Consider the following 24054-nt stretch of genomic DNA (forward strand, 5'->3'; position numbering starts at 1 on the left):
TGTACACCTGAAATTAACACAACTCTGTAAATCAACTATACTCCAACATAAATATAAAATTAAAATTAGAAAGAAGAGAACAGGGGTCATCAAGGGAGGCCATGGTATAGCCGTGACTGCCAGAGTCCAGCTCCTAACATCTATAAACTTCTGATTTTCCTCCAGGGATTCCAGTGGGGTGTACCAAGAACCGGGGTGGGGGTTCAGCAGGGCAGTGGGCAGGGCACTGGGCCTGTTCTGAGCTGCCCCTTGGACTCTGACCCCCCACCCTGCAGCCTGCCCCCCATGGCAGGAACAGCAGACAGACAGGCTTGGCCCCTGCTGCAAGCCGCCCCTCCCTGCGGCAAAGGCAAGGCTGAGTCGCTCTCAACTGCATCTGCTTCTGGAACCAAGCTCCTTCCTTCTCTAGTGAAGGATCTGCTAGCAGCTCACGCCCTCTCTGAGTTCCGGCTCAGGGCTCAGTTCTAGTGCAGCTCAGTCTGTGGGGCCTTAGTTCCCCAACCAGGGATTACGTCAAACCCACGCCCCCTGCAGTGGGAGCTTGGAATCTTAACCACTGAACTGCCAGGGAAGTCCCTGGACTTTTCTGCTTACTGACTGTGCCTTGGAGAAGTGACCTAGTGCCTCCTCTATAAAACAAGCATAGTCACAGAAGCTACCTTCTGGATGGCTCTTTGCAGGATTAAAGGTGCTAATACAGCATAGTCCTGTTAAGGAGAAGGTCTGCTCCGTTGTATGGACCTCCATGAATGTTGGGCGGGGAGGCCCTGTGAGGTCCTTGCTGTGATTTTCACTATCATTGGTATCGCATCCTAGACTTGTTTCACGGTTGGGATAGATTAACTTCTCTCCCTGAAGATTTAGTTCCTTTTTTTTTTTTTAGTTTCTTCTGCTCCCTGCATATTGTCTTCTCTGAATTCCTTTGTTTCTCTTTTTGTGCTCTCTCTCTTTGTTCCCTCAAATGTCTGGTGGTCTGGGTGTCTGTGTGCACACTGAAGTGTGAGACAGCCTTCAAAACAGTGCCCAGTGATTGGCACCCCCTGGCATTGGCACCTCCTACGTAGGTCCCTCCCAAAGTGGCTAGAGCAGCCTGGGTCACCAACGTGATACAGCAGAAGCGATGGAGTGTGACTTCCAGGACTAGGTCAGGAGAGACACGGCAGCTCCCAGCCTGCTGTCTGGTACCACTCACTGCCATTCTGTGCACAGACTCGGGTGGCCCATGGGAAGTCTGTGGAGAAGAGCCAAGGCCTCTTTCCAACAGACACCACGGAAGGGAGCCATCTGCGAGGGGGCACCTCCAGCTCCTATCAGCAGTCAGACCTCATGAGCAACCTTCAGCCAGAACACACAGCTGAGCCCTTCCAGAATTCTTGATGGCGAGGTAATAACCATCAACTTCTGTTCTAGGTCACTGCATCGCCAGGCGACTTATTACACGGCAATAGGTCACTAACACAGGAAGGGTAGTTGGCTGGCTGGGTAGTGAAGGTAATCTGGGTGTCCAATTGCTCACCAGCTAAACTTTTAGTCAACCTCGGGTGTAGCCCCACCCCACACACCAGGATTTAGAGGTCCTTGACCCTCCCATCCTGAGACTAGAATTCTAGAGTTCTGCCAAGCCAACATGCCCCTCGTTTGTAAGAAGTAGGTTTCAGTTTCCCAGTTCTGCAGAAGTAGTTATCATTTTTCCTTTTGCTTTTCCAAAATTTCATTGCTGTGGCTCATCTCTGCCATCTCCTCTCTCGTCTTCTTTGGCCTTATGGGTTGTATCACTGTTTTTAATTTGCTGTCATTTAGCAGGGTGTGGGAGAGGGCAGAGTTCAGGTGGGTGTCCCGTCTGCCACATTTGGTCCAAGTCAGAGGCGGTCTTCCAGCATCTGAAAACCGCTGTGGCTGCCGGAGGGCTCAGCGAGGCCCCTCCATCCTTAGAAGGTCGGTGCTGTGGGCAGGTAGAGCTGAGAAGGGCTTGGAAGGCCCAGCACACCCCTGAGTGCTGCAGGGCGGGTGTGGCTTGGGGAAGGGGAGGAGGCGGAGGAGGCCTACCCAGTCCTTGCAGAGTGCAAGACGGTGAAAGGAAAGGCCTGGAAGATGACAAGAATGAAGACACGTAATCAGACATGGGTCAAAACTCGAAATGGAACGAGGGTGTTCATGGGACAATCCTCAGAGCAGCTCTATCCTCAGGACACCAGATAAAGACAGGCCCGTGGCTTCAGACAGCATCAGCCTCTCCTTGACAGAAGATGAGGAAGAAACATCGGCTATATGTATTTTAAGGAGTACAACATTCTAAAGGAGTGAGAGAGCAAACATCCTTGCCTTGTTCCTTTTCTTTTCTTTAATTCTTTTTTCAGCTGTGCTGGGTCTTCACTGCCGTGCTAAGGTTTTCTCTAGTTGCAGCATCTGGCTGCAGAGTTTTTTATAGATATTTTTTATCAAGTTGAGGAAGTTCTCTTCTGTTCCTTATTTATTGAGAGTTTCATTGTGAATTTTGCCAAATGCTTTTTCTGCATCATATTGATCATGTTGATGTGATGGGTGACATTCACTGATTTTCTGTTGTTGAACCAGCCTTGCTTACCTGGGATAAGCTCCACTTTGTCATGGTATGTAATCCGTGGGTGCAATTGTTGATACAATTTACTAATATTTGTTGAGGATTTTTATGTCTGTGCATAAGAGACATTGATCTATAGTCTTCTTTTCCTGTAAAGTCTTTGTCTGTTTTTGGTATTACAATAATATTGGCCTCCCAGAATGAGTTAGTATTAACTCAAAGTATTACCTCTACTTTGATCTTCTGGAAAAAACAGTCGAGAATTGTTATAATTTCTTTCTTATATGTTTGGTAGAAATCATCAGAGAACTATCTGGGCCTGATGCTTTCTGTTTTGGAAGCAAACAGAATTGTTGATTCAATGTCTTTAATAAATATAAGCCTATTCAGAGTGTCTATTTCTTCTTGTGTGAGTTTTGGCAAGTTGCCTCTTTCAAGAAACTGATTGATTTCATCCAGGTTATCTAATTTGCCAGCATAGAGTTGTTCATACTATTCTCTGTCTTTTAGTGTCTGTGAGATCTGTAGTGATGTTTCATTTCTCACATTAGTAATTTGTGTGCTTCCTCTCTCTCTTTCTTTGTTAGCCTGATTAGAAACTTATGATTTTTTTTTTTTTTTTTTATCTTTTCAAAGAACCAGCTTCTGGCTTCATTGATTTTCTCTATTGATTTCCTTTTTTTAATTTAATTGATTTCTGCTCTAATTTTTGTTATTTCTTTTCTTTGGCTAACTTTGGATTTAACTTGCCTTTCTTCTGCTTTCCTAAAACATAAGCTTATATAACGGATTTTAAATCGTCTTCTTTTCTAATATATGCTTTCAACACTATACATTTTCTTCTAAGCACGGCTTTTGCTGGATTCCACACAACTTGGTAAGTTGTATTTCTTTGAAATTTCTCTTGAGATCGCTTCTTTGACCTACATGTCACTTAGAAGTGTGTTGTTTAATCCCTAAATATTTGGGAATTTTCCAGCTCTTTTTCTGTTGCTGATCTCTAATGTAATTCCACTGTGGTCTGGGAGCAAACATCATGTGGCTTCCATTTGTTTAAATTTGGCAAGGTGTGTTTTCAGGGCAAAACGTGGTGGATATTGGTGTCTGCTCCAAGTGAGCTTTAGAAAAAAATGTGTATTCTGCGGTTGTTGGATGAAGTAGTCTAGAGGCGTGTGTGTGTGTGTGTGCACGCGCATGTGCGCTCAGTCGCTCAGTCGTGTCCAACTGGAGACCCCATGGTCTATAGCCAGGCTCTTCTGTCCATGGGATTTTACCTGCAAGAATACTGGAGTGGGTTGCCATTTCCTCCTCTGGGGGAATCTTCCCAACCCAGGGATCAAAGTCACGTCTCCTGCGTCGGCAGGCAAAGTCTTTACCACTGAACCACCTGGGAAGCCCATAGGTGTCAGTGTATCCAGTTAATTAATGGTGTGTTGAGTTCACATATTTTAATTGTTACAAAGAGAATATATTCATGTATTTCATGTCTTATTCCTGTAAAGTACCAGTGCAATCAAACAGAAACAACAAATGACATTTTTGAAAGGCAGTAATGAGCCGGGCAGAATGTGTTTGTTGGGAGTGACATTGTGATCACTGGCACTCAGTCTGCCAGTCTTGCCAGTCCAAATGGGGGTATGGTGGTGGTGACGACCCAAGACCTCAGAGCTGCCACACTGACCAGAGCTGGGGGGGGAAGTGCCCAGGGGTGGGCTTGGGCTCAGTCTAAGAACTGCTCCCAAACATGAGCTGCCGTGACCGATGGCCAAAGTCCAGCCAAGCCTATTCATCTGTGATCATAACAAAAGTCATGACATTTATGTTCACACTCCAGGCTCGTTTATAGGATTAAGCAATTGAAGGTGAACATCATATTTGCCTTGTACTTTGGATCAGACGCTAAGCATGCCAGCTCACAGAACTGAAGGGACCTACCTGCGAGAAGGCAGACATCACAGACAAAATTGCATTTCCAGCCTTCTCTTAGGCAACTCTCATTGAATGTGCAACATTTCTTTGAGGTGTTTAACTTGTTATTACTCCTCCTTTCCTAACGGACATTAACTGCAAGAAATCTCCAGTTCAACAGGAAACCATATCAACCAAAAACTGTCTAGTAAATAAATAGGGAGAGCCGAATGTACATCACCTAACACCGATGCAAGAGGTTCTACCCAGCGTTCTGTCAGAGTTCTTTCCTCCATCCCTTTCTTTATGTTCCTCTGGGGGCTCAGAGGGTAAAGAACCTGTGTGCAGTGGGGGAGACCCTAGTTCGATCCCTGGGTTGAAAAGATCCCCTGGAGAAGGGCATGGCAACCCACTCCAGTATTCTTGCCTGGAGAATTAATTCCATGGACAGAGGAGCCTGCTGGGCTACAGTCCATGGGGTTGCAAAGGGTGGGACACAACTGAGCGACTGACACACATCCTTCAAATGGAAGAAGTCCACTTAGAAGGAAGGTCTCAGTGACCTACAAAAGTAGAGAGCCGGGTGCAGCACAAGTCAGAGGCGCTGCCTTCCCAGAGTTGACGTGTTCATCTGATGGTATCGTTGTTCATCCGATTTTATCAAAATTAGTTCCCAGATACCAACCACAGAGAAACTTGACTTTTATCAATGCAGCAAGCATGAGAAGTTAACTTTAAACAAGTGGTGCAGAGGAAAAAGGTGTAGGCATATGTGTTTCCACAGATCTCTAAAGAATCGTGATGAAATTTCCATGGTCTTACTCAGAGGTGGTTAGAAGTACAGTGAATTAGATGAGACTCCTTTCTCTTGTTTTTAAGTCTTTATTGAATTTGCTACAATATTGCTCCCATTTTATGTTTTGGTTTTTGGCCACAAGGCATGTGGGATCTTAGCTTCCAACCAGCTATCTGACCCTCACACTCTGCATTGGAAGGCAAAGTCTCAACTACTGGACCACCAGGGAAGTCCCCAGACAAGATTTCTTAATCATTAATTTTTAAGTTAGAATCATCTAGAATACTCTTAAACCCTTTCAGCCCTACATGAGACTGATTGTGAGAGAAAGAGTAAGTGATTGCTGCAGTGAGTATGTGTGACTTTTTGGAAAATATGTTAGTTTACTGTGGAGACAATGATGTCATGGGTAAAAACAAAGCTATCAAAAAATTCAATATACATACTCTTTTTGTAATACACTCATGGTTCATAGGGAACAAAAATGTTTCATAAATCAGCCCAAGTGTTGTATACAAATTACAGTATTTGGAGGAATAATGACTTTTATTATAGTTATACGACACTTCTCAGCAAATAAATTTCTCTAATCGCTCCTAAATCAAAGAACTTTCAACTTCTGTTTTCAAAAGCAATTTCCTTATTTCTTCCTAATTCTGCCAACCATTCAACTGTTAAGAGAAAAGTTCAAACTTATATGTAATTGTGCTAGAGATGACCAGCATTTTTAGAAATGTTTCATATGAGATATAGTTGTTTTGTGAACCTACATATAAGTTAGAAAATATAATTTTCCTTTGAAATTGCTTTCCAAAGCCTAGAGAAAATTAATGTGCATAATGACACCTTCCAATGAGCCATAAATTTACAGTCTTTCCAAACACATTTGCCTGGATCTCAAACATAACTAGTTAGGGGTAGGGGGCTAAATTAGGAGTTTGAGATTAACATATACACAATACGGTATATAAAATAGATGATCAACAAAGACCTACTGTATACCACAGGAACTATATTCAATACTTTGTAATAACCTGAAAGGGAAAATAATATGAAATATATATATATATAGTTGTTGTTGTTCAGCCTCTCAGTCATGTCCAACTCACTGCGAATGCATGGAGTGCAGCACGCCAGATCTCCCTGTCCACCTCAGCTCCCGGAGCTTAGTCAAACTCATGTCCATTGAGTCGGTGATGCCATCCAACCATCTAATCATCTGTTGCCCCCTTCTCATGCCCTCAATCTTTCCCAGCATCAGGCTCTTTTCCAGTGAGTCAGCTCTTCAAATCAGGTGGCCAAAGTATTGGAGCTTCAGCTTCAGCATTAGTCCTTCCAATGAATATTCAGGATTGATTTCCTTTAGGATTGATTGGTTTAATCTCCTTGCTACCCATGAAATATATATATATGTACATGAAAGTGACGTCGCTCAGTGGTGTCCGACTCTTTGCGACCCCATGGACTGTAGCCTACCACGCTCCTCTGTCCATGGGTTTTTCCAGGCAAGAATACTGGAGTGGGCTGCCATTTCCTTCTCCAGAGGATCTTCCCGATCCAGGGATTGAACCTGGGTCTCCCGCATTGTAGGCAGACACTTTACCATCTGAGCTACCAGAGAAGTACATATGTATGTATAAAAAATAGACTCCTTTGCTGCACACCTGAAACAAATAACATTATAAATCAACTATACTCCAATAAAAAGTGAAAAAAACAAACAAACATGAAGTCAGCCGAAAACCGAAAACCTGTAACTAGTTAAATTTTATTTCTCCTCTCACTCCTGTGGCCAGGTGCTTGCTTGGGGCCACTGAAGATCAGAGGACGCACTTGATACATCCTTAAATCAATCCCCTATATTCACTGGAGGAACTGATGCTGAAGCTGAAACTCCAGTACTTTGTCCACCTGATTCGAAGAACCGACTCATTAGAAAAGACCCTGATGCTGGGAAAGATTGAAGGCAAGAGAAGAAGTGGACGACAGAGGATGAGATGGTTGGATGGCATCACTGACTCAATGGACATGAGTTTGAGTAAACTCCAGGAGTTGGTGATGGACAGGGAGGCCTGGCATGCTGCAGTCCATGGGGTCGCAAAGAGTTGGACACGATTGAGTGACTGAAGGATGAAAGTCTCTACATGTATCCAGATCTACACGGGCAAGTTACAGGATTCCAAATTTTACTTCCCGTGGTGCCACAGCGCTTCTTTGGGGAGAAGTGTTGCTTTTCCTGGTGTCCTCCTACAAGCGCAAATATGCCTGAGAGCAGGTCCTCCCAGCCCGCTGGCCTCAGTGAATTCTAGGATGAAGAATGGACAGGCCAAGGCTGCTCCATGGATGACTATCAGTGAAAGAAGGAGAAAAGGGAGACCTTGTCTTACGGATCCATGAGGGTGAGATTCAGCTGCATGAAACAGAACAAAATAAGAATGGCTTAGACATGCTAGAAGCCTAGTTCTTCCTTCCACAAAGGCAGTCATTCGAAGCTGGTGGGATGTGGACTCCATATGCATTCTGGAACTGCAGCCCTGCACCTGGCCTCCATCCTCAGGGTTGCCTCGACAGGTCCCAGACAGGCTGCCGGAAGAAGAGAAGTAAATGCAAAAGGAGACGCCACCCTGCCAAGTCAATTCCCTTTAGACCGCCTTCTGGGAAGTCCCACAGACTGCATCACATTGCCAGAGGCAAATCACAAGGACACAGCTGACAAATCGGTACTTCACTCTTGGTCACAATGTGCCCAGTTAAAAATAGGGGCAAACAAAGAGGAAGTGAGGAGTGAGCAGAGCAGGAATGCTGGGGGCGGCAGTCAGCCTGTCTCTGCATTTGGCAAGATGTGAAGGTCACGACTGGCCTTGCAAGATCTGGTCTGACGTTGTTCTCGGCTCTCTTAAGAATGCTTGCTTCCTTTAGGCCTCTCCTGGATGGGGGACCATCCTAAGGACTGGAAAAGCCCAGTCCTGGCAAGTGTGGTTATTTGTCCAGAAGAGTCAGACATCAAGTCTCACCATATCCTTACCCCTGGTGGCTCAGATGGGAAAGAATCTGCCTGCTGTTACGGGAGACTGGGGTTTGATTCCTGGGTGGGGAAGATCCCCTGGAGAAAGGAATAGCTACCCACTCCAGTATTCTCACCTAGAGAATTCCATGGACAGAGGAGCCTGGTGGGCTACAGTCTATGAGGTTGCAAAGAGTTGGACACGACTAAGCATGCATGTCAGACTGAAAAAAAGACACCTGTGCAGAGATCCACTGAGCGTGTTGCATGCAGCCCACAGGGGTGCAGTAATGATCCCGGCAGGCCCAGGAGGCAGGATGCCCTTCCCCAAGTGGCTGTCCGCTGGGAAGGCATCTCGGGACATTGATAGAGACGTGGCTTGCTTCCAGCCCCTAGTGGACTAGCACGGGCTCCTGTCGTGACGACCACAGGAGTTCAACACCCAGCCGAGTGTCCTCCTTGCTGGAGAAGACCCTCAGCACACACGCCTGCAGGTCTCAGTGTCGGCTCTCCGTAAACGTGCTCCGTGTGTCTGTTCTGTCTGGGGAGAGCTGGGGGGTGGGGATCGTCCTGCTGATAGGGGCAAGTCCATTGAGACAGACTGCTTACACCTTGGTAGGTTTTTATTTTCTTTTAAAACAATGCTTAGGGGCCTTCCCTGGGGGTCCAGTGGTTAAGAGTCCACCTGCCAGTGCAGAGGACACGGGCTCAGTGCCCAGCCTGGGAAGACCCCACACGCTGCAGGGCATCGGAGCCCGGGCGCCACAACTAGGGAGGCCGCGCTGCAGTTCCCGAAGCCTGCAGCTCAAGGGCCCGCGTGCAGCACCAAGAGAGGCCACCGCCCTGAAAAGCCTGCCCACCACAACGGGGAGTGGCCCCCGCTCACCACAAGTGGAGACAGCCCGCTCAGCAGCAAAGACCCAGTGCGGCCAAAAAGAAAGAAAATGAAATTAAAAAAAATAAAATGATGATTGAGATGAATGGATAAAGAAGGTACGGAATATATATACACACAAAGGAGTACTGGTCGCGTGCTCAGTTGCTCAGTTGTGTCCTACTTGTTGCGACCCCGTGGACTGTAGCCCGCCAGGCTCCTCTGTCCATAGAATTCTCCAGGCAAGAACACTGGAGTGGGTTGTCACTTCCTTCTCCAGGAGATCTTCCCGACCCAGGGATCAAACCTGAGTCTCCTAGACTGCAGGTGGATTCTTTACCATCTGAGGTACCGGGGAAGCCCATACAATGGAGTACTGCTGCTGCTGCTAAGTCGCATCAGTCGTGTCCAACTCTGTGCGACCCCATGGACTGCAGCCTACCAGGCTCCTCCGTCCATGGGATTTTCCAGGCAAGAGTACTGGAGTGGGTTGTCATTGCCTTCTCCAACAATAGAGTACTAGTGAGCCTTAAAAAAAGAACCAAACTTTGCCCCTTGAAGCAACCTGGATGGACTCAGAGGGCATCATGCTAAGTGAAGTAGGTCAGACAGAAAGAGACAAATACTGTGTGATCTCACAACAACAAAACAATGGAAGTAGCAAATAAGAAGCAGGCGTAAAGCTACCAAGAGCAAACTGGTGGCTTCCAGCGAGGAGAGGGAAGGCGTGCGCTGCCCGAGGGGGAGGCACTCACCAGATGCTCTCTCCATCGCTGCCACCTGCCCTGCCCCACATCTGACACTGGCCTCACCGTTTCTCTGTCTTAGGTCGAAGGGAACCCCCTTCCAGCTCACCGCAGGGTCTTCCTGGCCTTTCCTCAGCTTAGCCAAGCATTACTTTTAGACTCTCATTCTGATCTTTGTTTTGTGTTTACAGAAGTAGATTCCTTTTATTCCTTTCCCCAGACAGGCCTAATCCCTTTGGAATTCGAGCTTTTAAAGAGCAGCTCCTTGGTTATGGAAAGGCAGCCCGCCACCCTGCTACAGAGAGGGGTCTGGGGCTGGCCTGGGGTGTGGGGGAAACACGCCCCCCCCCCACCGCCCCGGGCAAAGGCACCCTGGCTCCCCCTTCCCTCAGCTTCCCTCCCATTTTTTGTTGGGCTGGCACCAAGGGCAACCCGGAAAAAGAGAAGGGAGGGGTAGGGGGTGCAGGTGGACGGAGAGGCAGAAGCCGGTTGCCCACCCTGGACCCTGAGGCCTGACCGCACCTGCTGGGGGATCGTCATCAAAGGAGGGGACGCAGTGCCACCGCCCCAGCCACCCAGCTGCCAGGAAGGGGGCAGGCAGCCGGGCGTGGCTGCCACAACAGGGAGCCACTGCCACCGGGGCCCTGCCAGGGCGGCCCCACGCAGGGACCAAGGGCGGCAGAGGGGACCTGATGATGCCTCTCACTCCTGCAGCTGCAGGTCCCGAGGGTGCTCCCTGATAAACAGCTGTTCATGAACCCTCTGAGTTCACTTCCCGGGGAGATCGAGCTGGGAAGCAGAGACCGTTGGCGCAGGTGAACGCCCTAACACCCGAGAAGACAATGCGCTATGGTTGTCCTTTCAGGGGACAATGACGAAGTCAGTGTTACATGTGGAGTTGGAGCACACGGCATCAGTGAGTTCCCTTGGGCCTGCGTGCATGGCTCCATGTCCATCATGCAGAGATTAAAAGTCCTGAGAGGTGGTTACTCTGTTCCCCCATTTTACAGATGAGGCGACCGAGGACCAGGGAGGACACAATCCTCGCCCAGGGCACCGCGACTTCTGGCTGCTCCGCGGCTGACCCTGGAGGCTCATTGCAGAGTCTGTGCTGCCACACCAGGCGCCTCCTCCTCCCCTGCCAATGTGCTAGGTCCTCCTCCAGGGCTAGGTCCTCCTCTGGGGCTAGTCCTCCTCCTCCCCTGCCAGTGGGCTGGGTCTTCCTCCGGGGATAGGGCAGGTGGTCTGGTCTCGGTCCCCGCCGGGGACAGGAAGGCAACAAATAAGGATAGGAAGATGAGACAACGGAAGAGCAGAGCTTGAATAGAAATGGCAAATCTCAAAAGACATTCTTTCTTTTTTTTAGTTAAAAGCATGTCTCTTGGAGGTCACTGGTGGGCCAGTGGTTACGAATCCACCTGACAATGCAGGGGACACCGGTTTGATCCCAGGTCTGGAAAGATCCCACACGCCCTGGAACAACTAAGCCCACGAGCCCCATCTCCTGAAGCCTGTGCCCCAGAGCCTGAGCTCTGCAACGAGAGACATGGATAGGAAACCTGAGCCCCGCAAGTGGAGAGCAGCCCCACTCCAGGCGACCGACACGCATGAGCAGCACCCAAGACCCAGCACAACCAAAAATAAGGAAATTAACTATTTTTTAAAATAGCATGACTTAGGTAGAAACATAAAATGAGCATATACCAGACCTCTGTTGAGCTGATTGCATTAGTTTTCTAGGGTTAATGTAACAAATTACCTCTTAGCAGATGGTTTAAACCAGTATGAAGGTGTTCTCCCCAGTTTTGGGGGCCAGAAGGCCCAGTGAGGGTCCACAGTATGGCACCACCTGCCCCCACACCCAGCCGCTAAAGGAGAGCCTTCCTCCCAGTGTCGCCTGTCCTCCGCGATGCCATTCATCACTGGATTTCTTTCTTTTTCTCTTTTTCTTTTTTTGCTGCGACAGGCCACATGAGGACTCTCAAGCTCCTCAACCAGGGATTGAAACCGCGCCCCTGCAGTAGAAGCTCGGAGTCTTCATCAGTGTATGGCCAGGGAAGCCCCCCCATCACTGGATTGAAGGCCCATGTGAGGAACCCAGGGTCGCGGTCTGTGTGTGGGCTGGAAAAGAATTTCCAGACACGAGGCAGAATGAGGAGGATAGAGCTCATCAGAGCGGGAGACACTGTTAGAGCAGCAGCCAGCCTCGAGGGACAGGCACCGCTTTGGGGGTTGGAACCAATTTCTTTTATAGCCGCAAGACAAAGAAAACCCCTGCTGGAAGGATGGCATTAGGCGATGGGCTAGGGGGCTATAGCGTGGGTCACAGGGTGGGTATTTTTACCTAATATGGGGTCGGGGGGCTCCTGGCAACGGTTGCTATGGAGCTTGGTCAGTGCCGGAGACGACCGTGGTACAGGGTTGGGCCTGTGGCCTTGGGACAGGGCCTTCGCCTGCCACCATTCAATCCACTAAGCCTGTTAATGATGGAGCCGGCAGGAGAATGAAGTTCTTTCAAAGGAAAATTTGAGAAACAGAGGTTTACCTAGTCAGTTAGCTAAGGTGCGTGAAAGAACTTTGCTAACTTAGAGACGAATCGATCGGTTCATGTCTCACAGGGCAATAAAACTGGAACCTTGGGGGTTGTCGCTTCCTACAGACGGAAATCTATTTGGACAAGCATGTTCAAGTTAGCATGTGACTCACAAGTTCAGTAGTGAATGGAAAATTCAGCCAAGTCCATGCCTTAGAGCATCGTTATGCAATAGAACTTCCGCAGTGATGGCATATTCCGAGTCTGTCCAGCCCAGCAGCCTCACGGCGACTTGACGCCGCGACTATGGCTGAGAAACTGAATGTTGAATTCTAGTGGATTGTAATTAAAGTTTAAATAGAAAGCCACCAGTGGCGCTGGGGCGGTGCAGCCCTAAAGAATTCAACAACCCCTCACAGGACCTCTAGACAATGTAACATTGAAAGGATACACTGTTATCGCTTTTATGTAGAATCTAAACCAATGGTACAAACAATTTATTTTTCTACTCAATACTCTGTAATTACCTACATGGGAAAAGCATCTTAAAAAGTATATATATACACACACACACACATATATGTATATGTCTGACTCATTTTGCTGCACACTTGAAACTTACGCAATATTGTAAATCCACTATATTCCAATGGGCTTCCCAGGTGGCTCAGTGGGTAAAGAATCCACTTGCAATGCAGGAGACGCGGGTTCAATTCCTGGGCTTGGAAGATCCCCTGGATGAGGGCATGGCAATCCATTCCAGTATTCTTGCCTGAAGAATCCTACAGACAGAGGAGCCTGGTGGGCTACAGTCACAGAGAGTTGGACACAACGGAAGCGACTGAGCACGCATGCACTATAATACAATAAAAATTAATTTTTAAATAAAGGATATACTGTTGGCTTTTTTTCCAAGTTGGTATCATCTTTCTTACAACATTAAATGGCAGAACTCAGACCAGGCCAACCACAGGAGGGGTGAGACTTGGGACGGAATTGGCAGTGGAGTGTCCATGGAGTCAGAAGAGCACTTTTATTTGGTTCTGATCAATCACTGTCCTGTTGCCAGAACTACACAACGTTTGGGGAGGGGCCAGACATGTGGATATTTATGCAAAATCTCTCAGTGTTTCTTGGTTTTCAGAGATTAGCCAGTAGGCGATCTCTGCCCTGGGGGAATCAGCCCACATTCATTGTCCGCCCATAACGTGCTTTATTTTTAGTTGCCTTTGTTACACTGCCATCCAGCTCTATGCTTCACACGTGTTGGACCCCCTTCCCCCACACCCCAAGCGGTGCAATTCATTTCAGCTCAACAAACATTTATTGAGCACCTACTGTCTACAAGGACTGGCCAAAAAGCAGGAAGACTGAACTAAGGAATTCCCTGAAACGAGACGAAAAGCGTGAAAGAAAAGTTGGGAATGTGGAAGAGACTGTCACGTGCTTCCCACATCCACCTGAATACGTTTCAGAAGGAGGACAGAGTGGATAAATGGGATCAAATATCTCAAAAGAAGAAAAATGTCCAGAGTTAATGAAATGCACGAGTCCTCTGAACAACAGTGCCCCAAAGACCAAAATAGGAGAAAGAAAAGATGCCACATGCTTAGTGGTGACATTGTGGTGAGATTTCAGAATACTAGGCACAAAGCCTTGATCTCCCTGAGGAAAAAGGAAAAAGCAGATGATTTTTTTTAATAAAAATAAAAGACTGTATGGCGGGTGGGGGGAAGGAGTATCACCTTGACCTCACACTTCTCATCAATAACAGCTGATGGAAGAAGACAATGAAGCTGCATCTTTAAAATTCTAATGGAAAAAACTTATGAACATCAATTTCAAGTGAAAATATTCTCGTAGGGAAAAGATGGGCTTCCCAGGTGGCACAGTGGTAAAGAACCCACCAGCCAATGCAGGAGATGCAGGAGACACAGGTTCTATCCCTGGGTTGGGAAGATCCCCTGAAGGAGGGCATGGTAACCCACTCTAGCATTCCTGCCTGGAGAATCCCATGGGCAGAGGAGCCTGGTGGGCTACAGTCCCTGGGGTCACAAAGAGACGGACACACTGAAGAGACTCCACATGCAGGCGTTTAAGAAAAGATGGAGGCATTTCAGACAAGTGAGAACTCAGAAAAGATACCATTTACAGGACCCGTTTAAAAGGATTGCTGGAGATTGTACTCTACAAAACAACAAAAATGAATTTAGGAAGAGCCAGACTCTAGAGAAACAATCAGGAGCTAAAGAGAAAATAACTGTTAAAGTGTCATGTTAAGAAAAACAAGTATTCATAAGGAGTTCCATCTATTTTTTAATAATATTTATTTATGTATTTGGCTACATCTGGTCTTAGTTGGCATGTAGGGTCTAGTTCCCTGACCAGGGACTGAACCCAGGCCCCCTGCATTGGGAGTGAGGAGTCTTAGCCCCTGGACCACCAGGGAAATCCCCAGGAGTTCCATCTATTGAACACATTTAACTTGTGTCACAAATAGGAAGTTTGCTTACCATCATCTTCAAAGAGTCAAGCCTGCAAACGTTTCTGTAACATCTTACGGAACCTTGCTGGACACCAGTGCATGCAGAGAGACAGGTCCACCGCAGCCAAGAGGGTGACTGGGTTGATACGAGGTGTGACATCAGGGTCCCGCCGGAGCTCCAGACGCGGGGACTTGTCCACTTGGCCCGACAACCTTTGTCCATTGCAAGGCCATCCTGCACAACACAGTCTCACTGGTCCATATTCTGTCTTCTGAAACCACAGATTTTCTTATTTTCTAAAATAAGAGTGTTTGACTCAGAATGAATTTGTATAATTTGCCCTTCTGGTCTTTCTATTAGAGCGCTTAAATGACTCCACGGAGACCTGACAAAAGCTTTCAAACCTTTAGCATCGAGCGGGAAGTGAAATTGAATAACAAATGAGCTAGAGTCAGGGGGGAAAGTCTTGTTTGAAAAGAGAGGATGCAGCTGCTTTTGAACCTTTTGCTTCATCCCCCCCACCCCTCCCCCATTTATAACACCTCTTTCAGAAGTTTAAAACTGTTTGCTTTTCTCTATGAGTCTGAGCCTCAACCAGGGCCGGCAGGAGGGTGGCTGGCTTTGTGTCCATGGGTGAAGACAGCGGATTTTTTGTTTCCGTATCAGGATCTTCAGTGTCTCCCTCTCCTGAGGGATTAGAGATCGTTAATTACTCTCTGTGAAAGAGGGAGCCTCAGGCCTGCGGGCTGGCAGGTTGGCTAAAAATAGCAGCTGTAGGTTATTTTTAAAAACCCTCAAGGAGGGATCTGTGACCATGAGTCACATTTATCTGGAGTTTGCCTGCTGAGGGAAAACCACAGCGGCCACGTCTGCAGGACAGTCACCCCAGCTCACCTGGCAGGAAATAGAGAAGAACGTGAACGCGTGGAAATTGGAAGACCCACTTTAGTGGAGAATAAATATTCCATTTCCAAAGGACGTGCGCTATTTTCTCAGCGCTGGCTCTTAACTGGGGTTTGTCAGCTTCTGTACAACTCTTTCTACTGTTTTCTTTTTTTTCCTTCCCCAGGACTCTTCGTAATCTATTCTCTGAGGAGGAATTCCGTGGCATGTGAGGTATCCGTCTTCTCTGAGACGTCCATTTCACTTGCTTACAGAACATTAAAAAGAAATTTTAAGTGATAAATGCATTAATCTACAGCTACTTATGATTAGGCTGTTCAGGCTAAAGTGGAATACATTATCTGTGAGACATCTTTCATACTCCCAAGGCACTTTAAAATAATGAAAACATATAAAATAATATCTAAGTAATTAAAGTAATGGCAAATAAAAGCGTAGCATTATACAGAATTGGGGTAATCCATCTCTTTTTATAAGCCCTTTGTGACATTGCTATTAATTTTTAAGTAACAAAATGTTGCTCTTGAACCCAAAATGGGCTCTTAACTAATATGTGCACTATTAATTGCTTTGCAAAGTGCTACATTCTACTTTGTAAAAATAAGCCTTGGAGGTTATCTAATAAAATCTGTACACAGGGCCCACTTCTGAGTCATCTATGCCTCGAAGAAGACTCCCCATGGCGAAGCCTTAAAAATAACTTCATCAGACCCTATGGCTCTTCTCGGAGCTGATGCGTGAGTGCTGGGAAACCTGAGGACTCAGCCACTAATTCACCTGTCTCCTTTCAGCTAACGGGCTTTAGCTGAGACACGGACACTTCTTAAAGCGGTGCCGCCTGCTTTCTCTGTCCCCACACCAGCTGCTCTCCACCATCACGCTGTCTCTAGATGCTCCTGGGTCCCAGGGGGTAGGCCCGACGGCCTGACTTTCCTCTGTTCACCGGAGTGGGATTGACGCGGCACATCCTGAACTGCCCAGTCCCAGGGGCCGAGTGGGTTCTCCCAGGACCACGTTCAATGGTCCCGTGGATGCCTCCCACCCCTCAGAGGCAGGTGAGGGGCCGTGGGGCAGGGTTTCGGGAGGCACTCACTCTTGGGCTTGGCCTCTGACAGCCCAGCTTCCTGCCCTGACGTATCCCGGCTGGCTTCTCCAGCCCCCCAAGTTACAAGAAGGATCCACTGGAAATAACTGGCAATGGGCAGCGAGGGCAGCTAGAAAGGATCATCACTTCAAAGCGGGTCCCAGGCCCCCTTTTCCTCGACTCCCCATTCCACCAGTCCCCGCAAGGAACTGGCCTGTTTCTGGGCAACTGGAACTGCTCTAGCGGGCTCCCCAGTTTGTGAAACAAACTGCGTGTCACCCGGTGACCTGCTTCTTACCAGCTCTGCTGTAAACCCTTTCGAGGGAAAACACATGCGTAGAAAATCACGAAAATTTCTAAATGTCACAGATTACCTCTTTTCCTCTTAAGAGATTCTCGATGTAAACGAATATATTAAAGTTTCTGAGAATTCTTGCAAGAGAGAAAAACAGTTGTTTAAATTTGTTTCAAGCACCCTTCAACCACAGAGCCCCTCCCTGAGGGGGGAAGGGGTGGCATCTGTTAATATCTTAGGAAACAGGGGTTCTGAGGAAGCCAAGAGGGAGGGGCTCGGGAAGACGGGGTTGGAAGCCTCAGGAGTAAGGGGCCCCTGTGCTCTACTTAACCCTGTTCGCGGGTCTGTAGAGTGAGTAGGGAGCAGTGGTACACGCAAGGGTCCTGTGGCTCATCCCTTCTCTCCTTCCCTAGCCACTACCCTCCCTTGGTGGGTGCCTGGGAAAAGGGATCTTGGTCCAGTATGCCAGTCCCAAGCGGGCACTTGCCATCCTGCTGCTGGAGAATAAACTTTGAAGGGGTATTTCAGGAGAACTCAGGGTAGCAGTCTCAGGCCGGAAGTTTGCTCTCCTTAAATAGGTCAGAAACACCAAAGGCGAGAGTCAAACAGTGGGGTCCCTGAGCAGAGCCACCCACTCAGCTAGTTAAGAGGCTGACAACAAACGCGGACAAGAAGGGCCCATCAATCCTGCAAACCCCAAACCTTTCCGTCATTTTGATAAGGCTCGGGCTTTTGACTCTGTGGCAGAGTTTACTGACTCCAGTTAATTCCAGCTTCAAGTAAACCTTAGATGTTGATACTGATTAATTGTCAGCCTAATCTTTATTCAAATACATCAATACGTTTAAGGCCAACATAAAAAGGCAAATATTTGCCCCTTGTGCGAAAGTAACCAGCTTTTAAATAATAGACTTTGCTGGAATCACTAGCAACCATTCTTTATCCTTTTTCTCTCACGTTCCAAGCAATCTGGCCTAGCAAACTATATTTACCAAGTAATTAATTTGTTTCCCCTTAAAAAAAATAAATAAATCCAAACATGTGTCATTTGGCTGTCTTCCCAGATGAAAGCAAAGATACTTGGTATCTGAGTTATATTTAGTCACTCAGTTTTAATTTGGGGTTGATTCTGTCTCACTGTGGTTTATATTTAAGTAGGTGCAGAGAACTATGATCCTGCTGACCCAACTACCTAAGGAATACAAGTGAATGCTGCTGCTGCTCACAGGTCTTGAATGACTGGAATTGGAGCATGTTTTCACTCATTCACTTGCTTGGTTTTCAGTGGACAATTCTGGGACCTGTCCTCTGGAGAACTGGCGTCCCACTGGAATTTCCTATCCTCCATGTAATAAAACTGTCACCAAGCTCATAAAAAATGGTCAGGAGTGCTTATTAGATGCAGATTCATGATGGTTCCGATGACCCCTCCCTACGTGGGGCTCCCCGAGAATGGCTCCCTCCCCCACTCCATCCCTTCCTCCCCAGAACCGCCCCGGGTCCCCTCGGGGCAGTGAGGGTGCAGTTGGGAGCCCTCTGGGATTCAGGGTTTCCCACATCAGGCACCAGAGCCCTGTTTACTTCGTCCGAAATTCAGCAAGGATGCATGCAGAGATGCAGACGCAGTCCCAGCTTCTGAAATTCACCAAGGATGCATGCAGAGATGCAGATGCAGTCCCAGCTCCCTGGGTGCCCAGCCCTTGGAGCAGAAGGAAATCAGTGAGTTCCATCACTTGGGAGCGGGGGAGCCTTTCTGAGGGGTCCTCTTTACCCATTCCTAGTCCGGGCTTCCCTGCCCCCATCCCACCCCCCAGCACCAGCTCCTGGCCCGCAGCAGAAGGCGGTGCCCCAAGGCAGGAGCGTTCCCTGCTTCACCTCCAGGAGCCAGCAAAACGTCTGTAGGAGCGACATGTTCCAGCTGATCCTTGAGGAAAGGAAATTCCTGCAGCTGGAAACAGCAGAGATCTGCGGGCGGGGGCGCTGGAGCGAGAAGCCGCCTGCCTGCCTCCTAGCAGGAGCCCGAAGAGGCCTGTGAGACCCGAGGCGGGTGGGCGCCGGCTTCCCTGGGGCCCACACAGGGGGTCAGACTTGGGGGGGGTCCTCCTGCGTGTCTCTGAGGTTCATGCCCCTGACATGTCACAGACACGGCAGATCGAGCTTCTGTTGCTGGAGGTTGCTAGGGTTTCAGCTCTGTGCCCTGGGGGTGACCGGGAGAGGTGGCCCCTGGGAGCCCCCCACTGTGCCTTGCAGACTGCCTGTGGCCCTCAGGAAGGCCAAAACTGATTCAGGTTCAGGTTCCAGCACTCTAGGGAGAGTGGAAACTTAAATCAGAGATTAGTGAATCTTCTATAAATTGGGGCTTCCCTGGTGGCTCAGACGGTAAAGAATCTACCTGCAATGCGGGAGACCAGGGTTCCATCTCTGGATCGGGAAGACCCCTGGAGGAGGGAATGGCTACCCACTCCAGTGTTCTTGTCTGGAGAATTCCATGGATGGGGAGCCTGGCGGACTCTACTCCATGATGTAGCAAAGAGTAGGACACAACCGAGCGGCTGACACACTTTGACTTTTTAAAGTGAGCTGTGTTTGTTTCCCACCAGTTACCGGCTGGGATTGCATCCACAGCTGGAGCTGGAGGTGAGGGGAAGGGGCCTTGCTCGCTGCCCCCGGAGTACACACAGGTCCCATGGGGCCCAGGTGCAGAGGCCCCTACCCCCTTCTCACCACCCACTCCTCCTCCTCCCTACCCATCACTCCAGACTGGGGAAACCCTCGTCTCCTGAGGACCCCAGGCCGCCTTCCCCAGCGCCAGGAGCCACTGTCTCAGGGGGTCAGTGTGCACCTGTACCTGGGGCTTCGGACAAAGGCTGGCTGGTCTGATGCCAAGGACTTCATGTCAGAACCCGTGAGGAGGGCCAGAAGGCGAGGACCACATTTCTGAGCCTGGGCATGCTGTTTGGGTGTGCGTAGTCATGGTGATAGCTGGAGGGGAAGAAAGGCAGATGGCAGAATCTTGTGGCTTTGCCATTCGCCCAGATTCCTAATCTTTGGTTTGTTTTTTCAAGTTTCCAGTGGCAGCAAATTGAGGGTGATACGGACAAAAGATGATGCAGCCCTCAAGCCCATAGCCACTGCGGTTGCCCGCCCCCTCTCCCCAGCTGTGCACCCTGAGGGGATTCACGACAGAGAGAAACAGGATTCTGGCCCTAGACAGCTAAGGTGCATATCGAAGAGTAATTTCAGTGAGCCCAGACTCTTGCATCTTTCCAGAGCTAGAAAAGCTCTGACTTCATTAACTTGGGTTATCTGGTTTTCTTTAACAGAAATCTTTTGTAATCAGTCCTAAAGGAAATCAACCCTGAATATTCATTGGAAGGACTGATGTTGAAGCTGAAGCTCCAGTACTTTGGCCACCTGCTGCGAAGAGCCGACTCGCTGGAAAAGACCCTGATGCTGGGAAGACAAAAGGAGAAGGGAGAGGCAGAGGATGAGATGGTTAGATAGCATTGTCGACTCAATGGACGTGAATTTGAGCAAACTCCGGGAGATGGTGAAGGACAGGGAAGCCTGGTGTGCTGCAGTCCATGTCGTTGCAAAGAGTTGGACACGACTTAGCGACTGAGCAACAGCAAAATCTTTTGATATTCTGATTACCTGATTTTTGTTGCAAAAGTTTGTGTATGTCTTAGCTCCTCCCTTACCTCTTCAGAGCAGTGGATCAGCACCATCCCAGCACATGGGAAGCCATGTCCTGGGCTTAAACCCTCACAAAGTCCACAGAATAAAACATGATTCTCCACTTCCAGGTGGTGTATTTTTTCCAGTTGATAGTGAGAAGAAAGGCTTAATTTGTCCCACCTTTGAACACATGACACACCCTAGCCTACAACCTTGATAAGAATTAAACATACATACACACCTTGATAAAACTGCAGAGCTGCAGAGGTGAAGCTCCGCTTTTTACAAAAATGGGAAACGGAATCCTCAATTAATACCACAGTTTCACCAACCCTGATGGCTCAGTTGGTAAAGAATCTGCCTGCAATGCAGGTGACCCCGGTTTGATTCCTGGTCAGGAAGATCTGCTGGAGAAGGGAAAGGCTGCCCACTCCAGTGTTCTGGCCTGGAGAATTCTGTGGACTGTATAGTCCGTGGGGCTGTAAAGAGCCGGACACGACTGAGCAACTTTCACTTCACTTCACTTCTTCACTAAAATCCAGTACTCAACAGACAGATTTTGGTAGATTGCTTTTCTTTGGAGAGAAAAGAATGCTTAAAACTCAGAGGCCTTAAATTTAAGCTTTCAGAAACAGAAACGCAGGAGAGAACAACGTTATAGACACCAAGGGGGAAAGCAGGGAGCATGAATTGGGAGATTGGGATTGACACCCAGACGCGCCTCTGTATGAAGAACCTCCTGCACAGCACAGGGACCTCTACTCAGCGCTCAGCGGTGACCTAAATGGGAAGGAAATCCAAAAAGAAAAAGGAGAAATATGTATATGCATAGCTGATTCACTTTGCTGTACAGCAGAAAATAACACAATATTGTAAAGCCACTATACTCCAATTAAAAAAAAATTTAAGCCCTTGTCTGCCTCATCTCTTAGCTCTGTCTGATAGCCACCAACAGTTAAGAGACCAAAGCCAAGAAATGAAGACAAATGAGGTAGAAATGGTGAGATCTGGTGCAACTCTGCCGTGAACTGTCGAGTTGCCCATCTCCTTGCCTTCGCAAGAGTTTGTCCGGCAGGTCCCAGCTCGGATACCTGTCCTCTCGTTTCCTTTTCTTACACCAGCCTTCTCTCATCTGAACCAGGTCCCACTTGCCTCAAGTCATTTAAAGTTGGGAAACTTCCTTCCAACTCTCAATAGCCCACCTAAGGAATAACAAATTGTGTGCGTGGAAGCCGGGGATAAGCCACATAACTAATTCGGGTTATCAGCCAAATAACTAATTCATTTTAGCCTTTCTTCACTGGAAGATTCAAGAACTGCTGAAACACCAAGAAACAAATGACTGACCAGAGTTTCCCTGCTTACAGCCTGCTGCCTGGGGAAGGCGCCCGTGGGGAGCAGGAACCTCAGGGAGCAGAGTGGAGGTATGGGCCATGGGCCAATGGGCAGGCACAGGGGGATCAGGCTGGCTTAGACTTGCAGTCAAATCTGGTCTCGGTTTCATCTCTCCAGGCTTCATCAGTCACTAGAAGTGACAATTAGTGGGACTCCCGTGGTGGCTCAGTGGATAAGAATCCACCTGCCAATGCAGGGGACACGGGTTTGATCCCTAGTCCTGGAAGATCCCAGTGAAGAGTAGCCTCTGCTCACCACAAGGAGAGAAAGCCTGGCCCAACAACGAAGACCCACTGCAGCCAAAGAATTTTTAAAAAACAACAGAGTCTTCCAGAGAATATTTCCCTGCTCCCCTCCCCCATCCTCTCCCTTGGTTCCCCCCCGCCTGCCTGCCTTCCATCCCGCCTCCCCAGCAGCAGGCTTGGATGTTTCCAGAGTGCCGGTCACCCCAGCAGTTTTACACTGGAATGCCAGGGACCTGAGAGTGGATGTGGAATTGCCAGTGTTTCTGCCAAGACATAGAACTCTGGGCCCCTGGTGAACTCCAGAAGGAAAGGACAGCTCAGAGTTGGCATCATTTGTCTCTGTTGGGAACTACTATTACTAAACGTTCTTAAATACCTAGAACGCTTGCTCTGACTCCATCTGAAAGCTGAACTTTGTCTCTTTCAATGTGGTCCCTGAAGAATGAGCAGAGTGAAACCATTTTTCAATAAGCAGTTTCTTTAAAAAAAAAAAAAAAAAAAAAGCTCCCTATCCATGAGCAAGAACTTTAAATATAAATTTCTTCACAGGACATAAGTTGAAAGGTTTAAAACCTAAGTAAGTCAGAAAACACAGAACTAATAATGCATGTAAGAAGCATTTGGAGATTTTGCTCTAGATATAACAAGTGGAATAATAAGAGATTTGCCTTACTGTGAATCTGTTTCTGTTTTATAAATAAGTTCGTTAGTACCATTTTTTTAGATCCCACCTAAAAGTGATATATTTTATTTGTCTTTCTGTGTCTGGCTTACATCACTAAGTACGATCATCTCTAGATCCATTCATGTTGCTGAAAATGGCATTATTTTCTTTCCTTTCTTCCTTAACTAAGTTTTATATGTTTACCCAGCTTGCAAATGTTTTCCGTGTTTTTCAGATGCAGCATTTCATAACGAATAAGGACTGGGAGGAGAGGCAGAGAAATATAGAAAAGCCCATATTTTGCTCAAGAAAAACCCTTATTTTGATTTCCAGGTATCTGTTTTGATTTCCACCCTAGCACTTTATTATCAGCACCTGTAACTTTGAAAATGTGTTAGAGTGATCTTTTTTGCTTAAGTCAAATACATTTTTTCGCTAGAGCGTTGACATAAGAAAAAAATAAGCAATCCTGTCCAGTTTTAGAAGGTGAAGCAATGTTAGTGACTGATTCGTACTCTGCATGCCTTTTACCCAAATAACATTAAAACTGTTAACTATAAGATACTTGCCTGCTGAAATAAAGGCGAAATGTGGGTGGTATTTGCCTGTCGCTACCAACTGATAGAGTTGGAATGAGGGTCTAGGACACGCAGCGCCGGAAACACGGGACCACCACCCGGCAGAACCAGAAATCAAGTCCTCCCACCTTCCACATCCAGCCCATTCTGTTCGGTTCTCTGCCTCTCCTCCCAGTCCTTATTCGTTATGAAATGCTGCATCTGAAAAACACGGAAAACATTAGCAAGGTAGGTAAACATATAAAACTTATTTAAGGAAGAAAGGAAAGAAAATAATGCCATTTTCAGCAACATGAATGGACCTA

At 47.7% G+C, this 24054-nt stretch overlaps 1 long non-coding RNA gene across 1 annotated transcript; it reads left to right on the top strand.

The window, feature by feature from the left end:
• Window positions 1–2479: 2479 nt before the first annotated feature.
• LOC123335288 lies at window positions 2480–13176 on the top strand. The gene is made up of 3 exons (XR_006553667.2): window positions 2480–2609; window positions 11855–11976; window positions 13120–13176. It is a non-coding gene; the product is annotated as an uncharacterized LOC123335288 (long non-coding RNA).
• The last annotated feature ends 10878 nt before the right edge of the window (window positions 13177–24054 follow it).

This window comes from Bubalus bubalis, chromosome 1, assembly GCF_019923935.1.
Source record: "Bubalus bubalis isolate 160015118507 breed Murrah chromosome 1, NDDB_SH_1, whole genome shotgun sequence".
In the NCBI taxonomy this organism is placed as follows: Eukaryota; Metazoa; Chordata; class Mammalia; order Artiodactyla; family Bovidae; genus Bubalus; species Bubalus bubalis.